Raw genomic sequence first — 16,202 nt, 5'->3', positions numbered from 1 at the left:
TCTCACTTTAAAATAAGGGCTTTATCATGGATTATCTGGGTGGTCCCAGTATAATCAGCAGGATTCTTAAAAATGTCAGTGTGATGCATTATGAGAAAGAATTAGCTGACTATTGGCTTTGAGGATGGAAGGGGGCTACAAGCCAAGGAAGGTTGATGGCCTCTAGAAGCTGGAGAAAGCAAGGAAATGGATTCTCCCCTAGAACCTCTACAAGGAATGCAGCTCTGCTGACACCTTGGATTTAGCTCATTGAAACACACTTCAGACTTTTGACCCCTCCCAAATTGTAAGGTAATACATATGTATTATTTTAAGTTACTAAATTTGTGGAAATTTTTTATAGCAGCAATAGAAATTTGCTATTTTGGTATCTGGAATGTGAAACCTTAAAATGTGAAAGTGCCTTTGGAATTAGCCAGTGAGCAGAGGAGGAAAGAATTTTGAGGAGCCCAACAGAACAAGCCCAGATAGCCTTAAAGAGACTGCTAGTAGAAATATGGATGTTAACTGTTACTGAGGGCTCAGAAAGAAGTGAAGAGCATGGTAGAGAAAACATTTATTGTTTTAGAGAAAACCTAAGTCCTCATGAACAGACTTTGTAGAAATATGACATGAAAGGCTCTGCCAGTGGGGATTCAGATGAAAATGAAATGAGCATGTTATTGGAAATTGGAAGAAAATGGTAGAGACTTAGCTGAATTGTGTCCTGCAGTTATGTGAAAAGCAGAGCTTGTAAATGATGAAGTTGGATATTTAGCCTGTGATTTCCACACAAAGGGTTGAAAGTGTGGCCTAGTTTCTTCTTATTGCTTATAAAAAAATGCAAGAGGAATGAGTTAATATCGAGGAAGAACTGTTAATCAAAAAGACACCATGACTTCATGATTTGAGACATTCTCAGTCTGTTGCAGGCTGAAAAAGATGCTAACATGAGGATTCACCCTAAGGAAAGTGTTCTCTGAAGAGAAAGCCAAAAGCGTGTCTGGACAAACTTTTGCCAGTGCCTTAGAATAATCAAAAGGTCAGAGTACTTTTGGACAGAGAACTTTTTTATCATTATGTCATGGATTTATCCATAAAAGTGCTTATTTCCTTAGTCATTTGTCCTGTATTATGTTTTTTGGATAGGTTTTATATAGTACTTTTTGCTTATCCCTTTACATGAAAGTGTCTTGAGTTTTGTTTGAGGCATCACTTTTAAAATATATAGGGGTTGCGGCGGGCACTGGAGTGGGTTGGGGCTTGGCCGGTGTGAAGGGCGGCCGAGCTGGAGGGAGGGCGGGGTTCAGGCCCCTATCCCGGCCAGCAGCAGCTGCTGCCATGGCTTGTTCGAGTCTGGTCCTTGTGCGCTTACGGCGTCTGAGAGTCCCCAGAGAGGCCGCTGTAGTGTTGGCGGCCACTGCCCTGAGGCCATGGCACACTCTGTGAGGACGGCAGGGAGTCCTTGCCCTCCCACTGTATCAGGTCCGGAAAGTGATTAGAGTGGCTAGCGAGTGCCTCGAGATCACAGAGCCGGCGGGAGGCGGCGCTAGGAGGCACATCCACATCTGTTTCCTCCCTAAAAAACAGTTGTGCCTAAATCTGGCATTGTGCCTGTCCCTGCACTGAGCCAAAGGACATCGCTGTGAAGTTCAGGTCCTGGTTCCTAGGAACAAAGCCGATCTTGTGAGATAAAGAGGAATCCCACCAGGAAGATGGCTCATCTGAGTGGAGGCCTCCCGCCAGGGCCACAGAACAGAGGAGGATCAAGGCCAAGAAAGAGCAGACCCTAGATGTGCATAGCTGATTGCACTATGTGATCCTTGTGCTCCACAAGCCACCCGTCAGACTGTGAGAACCTGAGGTTTGAGCCAAGTTTCAGGAGAGCCCAAACTTTGTAGTTCTCTACATGTTTCCTCGATCCACAGAAAATGAACAGATCTCAGGGGCCAGTGTCATTTGAGGATGTGAGCATGGGCTTCACTCAGGAGGAGTGGCAGCACCTAGACCCTGCTCAGAGGACCCTGTACAGGGACGTGATGCTGGAGAACTATAGCCACCTCATCTCAGTGGGGTACTGTGTTATCAAACCAGAGGCGATTTTCAAATTACAGCAAGGAGAAGAGCCATGGATGTTAGAGGAAGAGTCCCAAAGTCAGAGCCACCCAGACTTCTGCATAGTTGACCTGATGGAGAAGAGCCAGGAAAAGGAAGACCAGCGTTGGTGGAAAGTTGGTTTTGTCAACAACAAAACACCGACTAAAGAGAGAAATAGTGTATTAGGAAAAACATTTTTTCTGGATACAAACTTCATTTTATCAAGAAAAATACCTGGTAAATATGACTCATATGGAATGAATTTGGATTCTCTTTCAGAATTAATCATTAGCAATAGACACTCCTTTGTAAGGCAGCTTGATGAGTTTAATACACATGGGAAATTACTCCTCTGTACAAAGCACAAGAATTCTCATTCTAGAGAGAAATCTTTAGAATATGATAGAACTGGAAAAGCCATCAGTCAAAATGAGGACTTATTTCAGCATCAGGATACTCAAACTCTGAAGATTCCTTTTGAATATACTGAATGTAGGAAAGCCTTCAATGAGAGGGAAACTTTCATTACCTATAAGAGAGAAAGCTCATGGGAGAAGCCCTATGGATGTAATGAACATGTCAAAGCCTTTTCTGATAGACCAACATTCAGTGTTCATCAGGGAACTCATACAAGGGAGAATCACTATGAATTGAATGACTGTGGGAGGTAGTCTCTTCATGAGAAGTCAATTTTAAATAAGCACCATGGAGTTATCATGGGGAAGAGATAATATGAGTGTGTTGAAAGTGAGAATCATTTCAGCAAGAAGTCACTCCTTCAGTGAATTTATAAAGGAGAGAAAACCTTTAACTGTTATGAAGATTGGGAAGTATTCTGCAAGAAGCCAAATTTCATTCAGCATCAAGAAACACATATAGGGAAAAAAGTCTATAAAATTAATCAGTGTGCTACTGCATTTTGCAAGAAGCCAAAGCTTCCTACATATCAGAAAACAGATATAAGAGAAAAACTCTATGAGTGTAGTGAATGTGGGAAAACCTTCAGCCATAAATCATCTCTCATCCTACATCAGAGGATACACAGAGGGGAGAAACCCTATGAATGCACCAAATGTGGGAAAACCTTTGGGTATAGGTCAGGCCTCACAGTACATCAGAGAACACACACAGGGGAGAAACCCTATGAATGTAATGAATGTGGAAAAAATTTCTGTGAGAAGTCAAATCTCCATGTACATCAGTGAACACATACAGGGGAGAAACCCTATGAGTGTAATGAATGTCAGAAAACCTTCAGTGATTGGTCAGCTGTCACAGTACATAAGAGAATACATACCGGGGAGAAACCCTATGAATGTAAGGAATGTGGGAAAACTTTCTCCCAGAAGCCAAACTTCATTAATCATCAGAGGAGTCACACAGGAGAGAAACCCTATGGATGTCACAAATGTGGAAAATCCTTTTCTGTGAAGTCGAAACTGAGGGAGCATCAGAAAACACACAGGAGAGACACCTTATAAATGTAATGAGTGTGGGAAAACTTTCTGCCATAAGTCATCCCTCACAGTACATCAGAGCACCCACACAGGGGAGAAACCCTATGAATGTAACCAATGTGGGAGAACCTTCTATCAGAGAACACACTAGGGAGAAACACTACAGGTGTAATGGAACCTTCCACCAGCATCTCGACTTCACTAAACAGCAGAGAAACAGCACTAAGAAGAAACCCCTGTCAACATCCTGAAACCTTCACCCTCTTTTTGGACTCACTGCATAGCAGAAGCAACCTGGGGCTGAGGTGGGGGACCCAATATATATGAGAAATCTTTTGCCTAGAAGTGACATTTCATTGAGTAGCAAATAATTAATATTTGATAACTTTATTAATATTTTGAAGATGTTACAGTGTCAAAGAAAAGTTTAAAAAGGAGTCCTTTTCTTTTGCAGAATATGTATAAGTATGCTATATAGAGAAACTTTACATGATAGGTTTGCTTACTGGAATGCAACATTATAGTAGGAAGTATATATATATTTGCTTAATAACTCAAAGTTTTTATTTCATAATTTTAATATGAATATGAAATGTATAAGTTGTCCCATACTTAATACCTATGTATTTTCTGTTTTAATTGAATTTTTTATTGAGATAATTGTAGATTGTAAGATGCAGTTGTAAGAAGTAATACAGAGAGACCCCATGTACCCTGTACCCAGTTTCCCCCAGTGGTAATATCTTGTAAAAATATAGTACAAATATCCGCCAGGATAATGATATTATTGATATAATCCACCAATTAGTTCAGAGTTTCTCAATTTTATTTCTACTCACTTATGAGTATGTGTGTTTAGTTCTGGGCAATTTTATCACATGTGTAGGTTTATGTATCCATCATTGGCTGTGGCATCTGTTGACTGTGGTATCTACGACCGCAGATATTTCATGATATTCAGGGATTATTAGTTTCTCCGGTATTGTAATTATGTTTTTCAAAAGAGTCTCTATATTTTAGAGGTGGAAAAATAACATTTGCTACAGCATTCAGATAATTGAAATACAGGCAACAATACCATGAGCTTGGAGATATATATGTATTTAATTGGATCACCTGTTCTTTCATTTCCAGGATTTGTTTATATAACTTGTATATTTATTTGTTGACTACATTAGGTTACAAATACTTTCTCCTAGACTGTGGCTTATCTTTTAATTTTATTTATGCTATATTATACTTTATAGAAGTTTTAAGTTTTGATGCAAATATATCAATCTTTTCGTAGGTCTTTTTGCTTTTTGTTTAAGAAATTCTTTTCTAGACTGAGATTACAAAGATATTCTTCCAAAAGGCTGAAATTTTGCTTTTCATGTTTATATTTTTAATCTATCTGGAATTTTTTTTTTAATGGTGTAAATTAGTGGTCTACTTTCATTTTTTTTTGCAAATGGAAAAGTCAGTTGTCTCAGGGCCACTTTTGAAGGTATGTGTATTCATTTCCCAGGGCTGCAGTAACAAAGTACCACAAACTGGGTGGCTTAAAATACTAGGAATTATTCTTCCAGTTCTGGTGGCTAGAAGTCTGAAATCAAGACGTCAGCAGGGCTATGCAGTCTCTGAAGGCTCTAGGGGAGAATCTCTTCCATGCCTTTCTCTCAGCTTCTGGTGGTGGCTCTCCATCCTTGGTGTTCCTTGGCTTACAGCTGCATAGCTACAATCTCTGTCTCCATTGACACATGCATTCTCCCTTCCTGTGTCTAGTTCTCTGTGCTTCTTTTGGAGCCAGCAAGGCCATGGCCCTTAACTGTCTGCTTGTCCAGACCCTTAGGTGCAACCTAGTTGCCTCAAACCTAGCTTCTGCCGGTGCACAGCATGCGCTGGTGGAAATGAACAGAACCCTGCACCCACCCCCATCCCCCTGCCATGGACAAAGGCCCCTCCATATCCCCTGCCTCTTGTTTATAAAAAGTACTAGATCTATGGCTAGCACAGTTTCAAGAACTTGGCCTTAAGAGAATGGGATTAACACTGTTGCTTATAATAATCTGTATCTTTGTGGGCATCAAAATAATTGTAGCTTGTTCTGCCCGTATATGTAAATGGGCAACTACAATTGTCAGCGAAGGGATGCTACAGACCCATGTCAACATCTCCCACTCTAAGAATATGGTGCCCTATGTCAGCATGAAGTTACAGAAGACAGACCTTCGACCATAATCCAATAAAAATGGAATGATGTTCTGACAAGTGGGGATTTATAAGCAGCTTTTGGCAGGAAAAAGCTCTTTGCAGGAAAGAGCTCTCTGCAGGAGGCCCCTTTTGTCTTGTCACTAACCTTAAACCAGTTTCCCCCACGCTTTACTCATCTCTGGCCCTAGCACACTTTCAAATCTTTTGATCACATAATACCTTGCCTAATCTGTTGGTTGTTTCCATAAATTAAAGAAGCAGAAATAAAGAATAAGTAATTAACAGATGACCCTAGCTTCCCCTTCAGTAATCTCGTGAACAAACTGTGTGAACAAGATGGTATTGAAAGAAAGATCACAAGAAGTCAACAAGCCTGCATGACAAACCTGCATGCAGTGGGGGATGGCAATGACTCTGACCTCCTATCTCAATGATTAACTGAGGTTACTTACCTTTTTCCTTTAAAAACTTCTCATGGCTGAGCAGAATCTTGGGAGGTGGTTTTTGGGGAGTCCACTATCTCCCCAGCATTCTGATTAAAAGCAACTTTCCTTTCTACAAACATTTGTCTCTCTTGAGTATTGATTTCTGAGCAGCAGGCATCCAGACCTGATTTGGTAACACTGGGACTCGCAGCACGAGGTGTGTGGAGGGTGAGGGGGGTCTTTTCTTTTTATTGCCTTGTTGCACAGACTAAACATCTGAGACAATGTTGACTAGAAGTGGTGAGTAGATATCTTTGCCTTGTTCCCAGTCTTAGGAGGAACCTGCTGTTTATTTCACCATAAAATATTATGTCAGATACATGTTCTTTCATAAATGCCCTTTATTAGATTGAGGATGATTCCTTTACTTCCTAATTAATTGAGAGTTTTAAATCATGAATGTGTTGAATTTTTTCAAATGCTTTTTCTACATTATAAAGAGATGTTTTTTTCTTTTTTAGTATGTTAATATGACGAAATACATTGATGTTGAATACTAAGGCAACTTTGCATTTCTAGGATAAATCCTACTTGGGCACGATGCATTACCATCTTTTATAGATTAGAAGTTTCAATTTGCTATATATATATTTTTTGGTGGTACACGGGCCTCTCACTGTTGTGGCCTCTCCCGTTGCAGAGCACAGGCTCCAGACGCGCAGGCTCAGCGGCCATGGCTCACAGGCTCAGCCGCTCCGCAGCACGTGGGATCTTCCCGGATCGGGGCACGAACCCGTGTCCCCTGCATCGGCAGGCAGACTCTCAACCACTGCGCCACCAGGGAAGCCCATCAATTTGCTATTTTTTAAAAGAATTTTTGCATCTATGTTCATAAGAGTTATTGATCTATGATTTTCTTTTCTTGTGATGTCTTTGTCTGACTTTGTTATGTAGGTAATGCTGGCTCGTAAAATAAGTTGGAAAGTGTTTATTCCTAGAAGAGTTTGTGTACAGTTGTTACCATGTCTTCTGTAAATGTTTGGTAGAATTCACTTGTGCCATCTGGCCTGTACTTTTTTTTGTGGGAAGGTTGTCAGCTACAAATCATTTGTTTAATAGGGCTATTCAGGTTTTCTCTTTCTTCTTGAGTGACCTTTGGTAGTTTGTACCTTTCAAGGACTTTCTCTATTTCAACTAAGTTGCTGAATTTATTGGCATAATTATTAATAAAATTCCATGCTGCTTTAAAAAATAAATAAATTAAATAAAATAAAATATATAGAGAGACATAAATTATACATTTTTTTAAAAATTGAGAATCTTCGTATTTGGTGATTTTACTTCATTTATATTTATTGTTATTGCTGGTATATTTGCTTATATATCTACCATTTTATATTTTCTTCTATTTGATATAATTTTCTTTGCTTATTTGATTTATCTTTCCTGCATTTTATATGATTGATAGAGTTTTCTTTTTTATTATTGTATCTTCTTTCTACTGGTTTGGAAATTATACTTTCATATTTATTACTTCAACATTTATGCTTAAATTTTTGCATAGGTAGAATGTCCAAGCTACTTTTCTGCATTTAAAAAAGATTTTAGCAATATGCTCACTGTCATTCCATCAAACTCTACTCTTTTGTTAATTCTTGGTTATTTGAATAGTCCCAAGAATGTTCCTCTTAAAATCCTGACTCTCAGTTCCTTGACCTTTTCTCCGCTAATGAACTTAATCTTTCATCCAGCCACAAAGTGTCATTCTATTATCCTACCCTGGACTTTTTCATTACCAATAAATGCACTTCTTCCATAATCCCAACTGTAAGCATCCTGATTTCCAACCACTGCCTCTTCTCTTTTTATCTCATACCTTCTGCTTATGCCTTAAATAAGTTTTATTTTAAAACTTATTTAAATAAGTTTTAAAAAGCTGACTCAGACCTATAATTCATTGATTTTTACTATACCACATCTCTCTTTGATTTTTCTAAAACTGAAATAAATTACCAACTTGACATCTTGAATTTCAACTTGATATTTTTAATGGCATACTATCATCCTCCAAAAGATGAGGAAATATAAAATGAGAAGAAAACCAAAACAGTCCTAACACTAACCACAACTTTTCACATGTTTCTTCTTAAAAGAAAGAGCTGATAGAGGATATTAGGAATAGGATCTTTAATGTAGTACTGTATGTGTCCATAATGAGGGATTTAAAGCAACTAAAAGAAAAACTCTGAGTTTCCTGAATTTTAAATCCCACTTCACTGATAACTCAGTTTTTTTTTCATCATTTGGGATTGAACTCAACATGAAAACTTTTATTAGAGGATCAAGTTGGAAAAATTGATCCAAAAATCATACATCTAGATATATACAACCAATTGTCATATATCTTGTAAAAAATAGAATTTGTTCATTTATATATACACTGATCACATTTATTAAGCATCTATTTTTTGTCAAGCACTGGAATAGAAGCTGGGGATTCAAAGATGAGTAAAAGGCAGACAAAAACAATTGCCAAATATATTTATTAGGATAAGAATAATTTATAAAGAAATTGGTAGTTTAGTTTCCCTGAACATATTATTTGTTCAGAACAAAAGACCCTGATTACGCCCTTAGTGAACCTCTTCTAAAGACATCTATGAATAAGAGGATTGATAATATATTCTAAATTATTTAATTAAAATGTACTTAGAGGCATTTTAGAAAAGATAGAGCAGAAAGAACTGAGGAATAAATTCAAAGACTATACCTACATTAGTACAGCTTTCAGTAAAACCCCAAAATGGTTTTTTAAAACAAATTATTTATATATTTATCAGATTACCTTGGTCTCTGGGGCATCTGTGGTTCTATCTCACTGTACCTTCACTGTTTTGGGTTACAAGGTGAGGAAGCATACTTTATCTGAGGGAAATCATTCTTGTGGGAGAGAGGAACTAGCAATGTTGAACTAGCCAATGGCTCTTAAAGTGTCTATTCATACATAGCTATATTCTACTCACATTCCACTGACCAAAGCAAATCAGATAGCCAAGGCATTGTCAATGTGTGAGAGGAAATATGTCTCTAAGAGAGGAGAGAAAATAATTGGGAACAATAAGCTAATATAAATGAGTTTTTAAAGAAAACAGAGTAGAAAGATTGGTAAAAAAAAATAACAGAGAACATATATTCCAAATAAATTTGTCAGTGTTTTAGAAATTCTAATTAGTATTGGCCTTAGATGGTTAAAGAGGAAGATGGTTATACTGATCAGGGTTAAACTGCATATAACAGAATTCACTCTAGTTAGTCAGAAGGGAATCTTTACACCAAGAAATAGAAATTTACAATATTATTGAAAAGGCCAGAAATAGGTTCCAGGCTAAATTTAAGGGAACTATTTCTAGGCTCAGAATTGATCTACCTCTGCTGCAATTATAAATTTACCTCTGCCTTTAAAGAAAGCTGACAATTTAGGAAGCTGCTGTTACCAATGTTGACTGCAAACTACACTGCTTCTGCCATGACCAGGAAAATAAGCTGCAAGTTGAGAAGCGGCTAATACATTTCTAGAGCCACATCATATCTGCTATATTCTGGGCCAGCAAAATACATGCTCTACTCCCTATCTCCTCACATGACATTTTAAGGAATCAAAGTTCACACAAAAGCATTAACTGGTGGAATATGTCTCATTGAGAAACCTAGCTACAAGAGAATCTGGGAATGTGTTCTTTTTTGTAATAGAAAGGGTTTATTTTCTCTTTATAATATTTATGCTATTTGATTACAATGTTTTTCTGATCTACCCTAATCACATAAATAAAGGGAAACAAAACTTAATTAGAAATTTGATAAAATTATGCATGTTTTATATTGTCTTTTTTCAGAAGTCTTGTATATTAGGTAGAAAATTTAGAGTCCTAAGAAATGAAGGATATTCTTCTTGAAGCCTAATAAATAAAAACAAAATTAGCAATGGTTTACATTTAATGAACTCATTTGAAGAGAACAAACATACTGATTAAAATTTGTCATGAAATTAAATATACTTTGGTTTGTTTACTTATTCACTTTTTTTTTAAACATCTTTATTGGAGTATAATTAGCACTTTTCCTCCAAATTTTGTTTAAAAAGAAAGAAAGCTACAGGTAAATTGAAAGAACAGTATTTGAATGCGTGTTTACCATTTACTTATTTCACCACCTGTTAAACAATCGCTACATTTGCGTCCTCTCTCTCTCTCTCTCTCTCTCATACATGCTTTATTAAGGCCCTCTACACATGACTTAGTTTTTGCGGGACCATTTGAAAGTAAGGTAGACATATCATGATACTTCATCCTTAAATATAGTTCTCAGCTTATGATGGTTTGACTTATGATTTTTCAACTTTATGATGGTACAAAAGCAATACACATTCAACAGAAACTGTATTTCAAATTTTGAATTTTGATCTTTTCCCGGGCTGGCAACATGTGGTAGATACTCTTGTGATGGTAGGCAGCAGAAGCGAGCCACAGCTCCCAGTCAGCCACGCAATCACAAGGGTAAACTATTGATACACTTACAACAATTCTGTACTCATACGGCCATTCTTTTTTTCACTTCCAGTACAGTATTCAATAAATTACATGAGATATTTAATACTTTATCATCAAATAGGATTTGTGTTAGATAATTTTGCCCAACATAGGCTAATGTAAGTGTTCTGAGCAGGTTTAAGCTAGGCTAGGCTAAGCTATGATGTTCAGTAGGTTAGGTGTATTCAATGCATTTTTTTACTTTTAAGATATTTTCAACTTACAATGGGTTTATTAGGATGTAACCCCATCATAAGTTGAGGAGGATCTGTAATTCAACATGAATATCCTAAGAACAAGGACGTTTTCCTACATAAGCACAATACTATTAACACATCCAAGAAATGTAACATTAACTCAATGGGAAATGTAACTTTTAGCTTTCTCTGCATTAAAAATGAGGTTGGAATGGATGTTTACTGAACCTAGGTACATTATCTTTCATTTTTAAGTTCAAGAAATGCCTTCCCTTGTATACGGGTTGACTTTGATGTCTCAGACTGTCACTATCCTGTCAGCCCCTGAAGGTGAATTTTCTACTCAGTTCCATTCAAAATCATTTTCCTTCTGGAAAGAAATTACCATAAGTGGAGCAATTTATTCCTATGATGGCCTGCGAATAAACTCAGGGTAAGTTGAACTTGCCATGCCAAGTCAGGCTCTGACAGAACACATGTGTTTGGTGTCAGCAGCTGTGGTGTTGGCCATGGAATTCCTTTTCAAAGAGATGAACAGGGATAAAATGTGATGTTTTTGTTTACCTGTTTGGTTTTAATGAAGTGCACAAATAATAAGAATAGAAGTAAACATACTCTAGTTATTGCCTCTGTTACTTGTGTAACTGATGTGCAGCACATTAATATAAAATAAAATTCAGAAGGAAAAGCAAAAATATCTGTTTTCTTTTATAAATTTTATAATTTATAAAATTCATCTGAACTTCCTTTGTGGCAGTAAGTTGCAAAGTCACTACCCAAACCATAACTAACTACAACCTCTTTTATATTATTCATGTCTACAGAGAGGACCTTTAAAAGCATATAAAATTGTTTGTTAACCCACTTTAAGAGCAGTCCAAAATGCAGGGAGAGAAAGGTGGAGACTTTTGAAATAGAAAGAAGCAGTTTCCTGGGTTGATTGCCCCTTAATAACCCTGGATTTCCTTTGGAGATATAATTACTGTAAGTCAAACTTGCACATTTCAATTTTAAAAATGGCACAAGCTTTCTGTATACCCAAATATGAGTATTTCTGGAAAAGTTTAAAGCCCACTATTCTTAGATGTTCGTTTAGCTGTTCCAACACCTGCCACTTCCAATACAATGATGAAGAGGCTTTCATTTTATTCTTTTCTTATAAGAATTTAAAATGAATCCAGATTGGACTTTACACTGTTTTCATTTTCTTCCTAGAAAGTTAAAAATTCTGAGATAGAAATTTCAGAATTTTTAAGGTTAACAATAGGAAAAGTGGTTCATGAAGAAACCAGTCTCCACTGAGGGCTGAGGTATCATCTATGGTCTCCTCCATCATTTTGGAAAATGTCTACAGATTATTTGATAGTATTCTTTAATGCATATTATGAGGAGCTAATAGATGTTTATTTAGTGTTTATTAAACACTAAGATACAGTCAAACCTTTGGGAAAAACTTAATTCAATTTGAACATATAAGTCTAACAAAAGGGAAAGACATTTGTGCAAGGGCTTAAGGGCAGTAATCGTAACAGGAAATGTGTGTCTATCTTTTTGTATTTTTGCTAGTTGGGAGATACCAGGTTGTTTAAAAGATGGTCTCGAGAAATAAAAGTACATTGTGGTAGACCTTAGAAAGAAAAGTTAACCATTTAAAAAGATGATTTAAGAACATATTTATAAGGATCTGCCATGTTCAAAGAGCCGTGTAAAGCATATCTCTAAAAAACAATGAAAAAAAGGTTTCATATATTAGTTCTCTTTAGAAAAGAGGTACCAATAATCCAAATGAAACCAAAAAAAGCATCATCTAAGACTTTCATGCCAAACCCCCTTTCACTCCTACACACACACCTTTGATCACTCAACTGGTAAGAATTCATCAATGGCAAAACATTAATTGGTATATGGAGAGAGATGCTGTTTCCATTCTTATGAATTGAAGTAGAAGTATCATCTTATTTTTCTATCTTGACTTTGCTTTTATCCCTGTGCACTACCCTTAGTTAATGTCTGGTATCTTTGTCTAGTAATATGGCAGATACAATGCTTAAATCATGGACCAATGGATACAACCCATCATTCCAGTTTTATCTTCTTCAGTGTCCCAACATGGACCATGCTCCCCAACCTTTGAAATTTTTTCCCCATTCTTGAACATTCATTTTTTCTTAGTTTAGATTCCACCAAAACAGTCTTGGGGCAAGGATTCAAGTTTGTTTGGGAGGTGCAGGAGATATTAGTAGGAGAATGGAAAAGTGAGACAGAGAAAAGAAGGCAGCCAATAACAGGTTATGAATAAAGTGTTATAGATTCTCTTCTGTTGCAGGTAACTAGAGCTTAAATTCCACTGGGAAAACTCTGAGAGGCAGTGCAGAATCATCAGAGGCAGGGGAGCTGGGCATTTATATACAAATACATTAGGTATTACTTCCCCTCATTTTGGCCAGTCATATCTATGGGAAGAGTGGCATTCTACCCCTTCAGAGAAAGCAGTCAAGCAAATGGATAAAGACATTAGTGGTTGGAAGTTGGCCACTGAAGTAGGATGCCCAAGGGATATGAGCAGGGTGCCTCTGCCATTTGTGGCCTTGCTTATTCTTTTCCCTAACTCTTTACTCCCTGTCTCCTCCAACCTTCTACTTAACCAATTTCTTCTCAAGTTACCTCAAATATCATCATCTTAATGCCTCCCCTGATCGCCAAGTAAGGTTTACTCCTTTACTTATTATCCTCAGTAACAGCTATAGTGGTTCTTATCTTGTGCTATTTTGTTCTGAGAATATTTAGGTACATGTTTCATTTTCACTCTTAAAAATGTGGTTAATAAAAACAGGGATTTTGTAAATTTATACCTCTTGCGGTATTTAGCAGAGTCTTGCACACAATTGATATCCCAAAAACCGTTTTGAGTGAATTTACTGAATTGAATGTGCCATGAAAACTGGGAATAAAATGCCAGTATTTTAGTATGATCTAGCAAAATGTAGGTAAGCACATTTACTATAAAAATGCATTTATTCATTGTACCAAATGAAGCAAGGATTTATAAAGAAACAATTGAAAGCACAAAGTGATTTGATATATATTCTTTTCAACCTGATTGTGATAACTTTTCTTTAGCTTTCTCTCAGCTTTTTGTTAGCTGGTTTCAAGCCCTCAAAGTCCCACAAGTTAAATACATTTTTAGTATTATTTACAACATTATTATAAATCCCGTAGGACTGAAATCACTGCAGTTGAATCTTTCATTATTCTCACAGCAGGTAGTGTCTGTTTGTCTTTATCATTCTGAAAGTATCTCTTTTTACTAACATCCAAAAGATATCTTTCTCTTGCTCCATATGCTTTTTTAGGAATGTGTCAGATGTCATTCTGTCTGTTTTTTTCAATTTTCCTTCCTACACTATTGCCCTAGGCTCTCTCTTGTTCATAGTCTTGTTTCAGATTTGGAGTGCAATCTGCATATACTTAATTTATTAAAATTATTTAAAATCATAGCATATTTTTAAATAGATTTTTTAAGAATAGAAATGGGGAAAAGTTCTTGATAATCATCTTTGGACTGATGGAAAGAAAAAGTAGAGAAGATGAAATTGTAGGAATTTATTGGTTGGCTTTCATTCAATGGGTAAGGTTTTTCTTCATGCACTATTTGAAAGATAGATGTTTTATTTCAGGATTTCATAAAAGTATTGTCCATAATTTAGAAAGCATTTCACAAGCATTCAAGCATATCTATGTCAGGTCTTGCCTTTGGTTGTCCAGCATTTTTAAGTGATGCTTTATGAGTGCACATGGGTAGAAATATATCCAGGGATTATTGATTTACAATTCGATCAGTAGATTATGATGACCATGTGAAAGACAGTACCTGAACATGAATGGACCTATGTATAATAAATAATGCTATTCCGTGACTTCATAGATGAATAGTACTATTATCATATGCAAACATTTGGCTAAAGTTACCCTACTACCATAGTTAAAACATCCAAGAAGAATAGCAGTGGTTTTAGTCATTAGTATGGGATAAATTAATATGTACTCATTTTCCTCTTGAGTTAAAACTCAAAACATAATGTTTGCAATATTCTTTCCTAAATGTATGGATATCACCACCTTTAATCTCTAAAAAGGATGAGATTTGGATATGGCCCAGTAAGAAGGTAAAATCAACTATTATAATTAAAACATTTATTCATCTCTGGCATGATATTTTATGCAGAATTTTGTACGTTTATTGTATGTCTTTCTACACGGAGACTTATAGAAATGAGATAATATGTATTATTGGTCTATACTGTGTCTCAGCCAAGAAAGCTCAGATTTGAGCCATTTAAATATATGAAATGGTAATTTCCCTTTAAAACAAACCATTTTCTAAGGCATTCTGGGCTTATTTCAAAGATGAGATTTAAGTTCTGTGTACTTCTATCACTTACTACTTGTATGATGTTGGATAAATTACATAAAGTTCCTGAGCTTCACATTTCTTGTTTTGTAAAAGGGTCATGATTAAGTGAGATACTATATTTGAAAATATTTTACAGCATGTTTACTGTACTTTATAATTCTTTATAATATTTATGTATCAGATAGGAAAATTAAAATTACCTTGAGAGGAAAAATAGTTACCTTTATCTGATTTGACATTTAATCTTCCTTCACAGCTTGTTGTTTTTAATATCAAACAATCTTTTTCCGTCCCATCTAAGTCCCACTTGTTGCCTGATAATCTCAGGAGAGAACTTCTTAGCACGTAAATTTTACCAGACAAGCAGATAAACAAATATATCTGAAGTCCACTAATTCTAGGATGGAGATTATTCCTAGTGGATAGTATCCAATTCAGCCAAACAAACATATTTTCAAAGCCTCATGTTGTTGAGTGAAAGCAAACCACCCTGTGAATTTAGTTATGAAAAAATGCTGTAAAATCAATAAAACAGCAGGTTCTTCCTAACCCAGCATCTTTTCTGTCAATAAAAGTACACAATTATATGATGGAAAATATGACATTTAGGGAGATTTCAGTAGAACTAAAAACTATATTCCACTTGATATATTCAGAGACAATTTGTAGGTGACATGTTTAAACTTGCCTCTAAAGAGTATTAATTTGTTATGACTGAAAGGGAACAGCTGGGGCCAAGGACTGAATTGAGATCACAGCTGGGTAAACAACAGCCTTATACCCCCAACAAGGATATGTCTGGTCAGAGCCACCACTTCCTGTCATTGCTGTTTTAACCACCCAGGAATATCCCC

At 36.3% G+C, this 16,202-nt stretch overlaps 1 pseudogene; it reads left to right on the top strand.

Moving 5' to 3' along the window:
• The first annotated feature begins 1,910 nt into the window (after positions 1-1,910).
• LOC137228344 (zinc finger protein 33B pseudogene) lies at positions 1,911-3,684 on the top strand (annotated as a pseudogene).
• Positions 3,685-16,202: the final 12,518 nt, after the last annotated feature.

This window comes from Pseudorca crassidens, chromosome 7 (assembly GCF_039906515.1).
Source record: "Pseudorca crassidens isolate mPseCra1 chromosome 7, mPseCra1.hap1, whole genome shotgun sequence".
In the NCBI taxonomy this organism is placed as follows: domain Eukaryota; kingdom Metazoa; phylum Chordata; class Mammalia; order Artiodactyla; family Delphinidae; genus Pseudorca; species Pseudorca crassidens.
The sequence above is the reverse complement of the archived record's forward strand: the minus strand, read 5'-3'. Positions and strand labels throughout refer to the sequence as shown.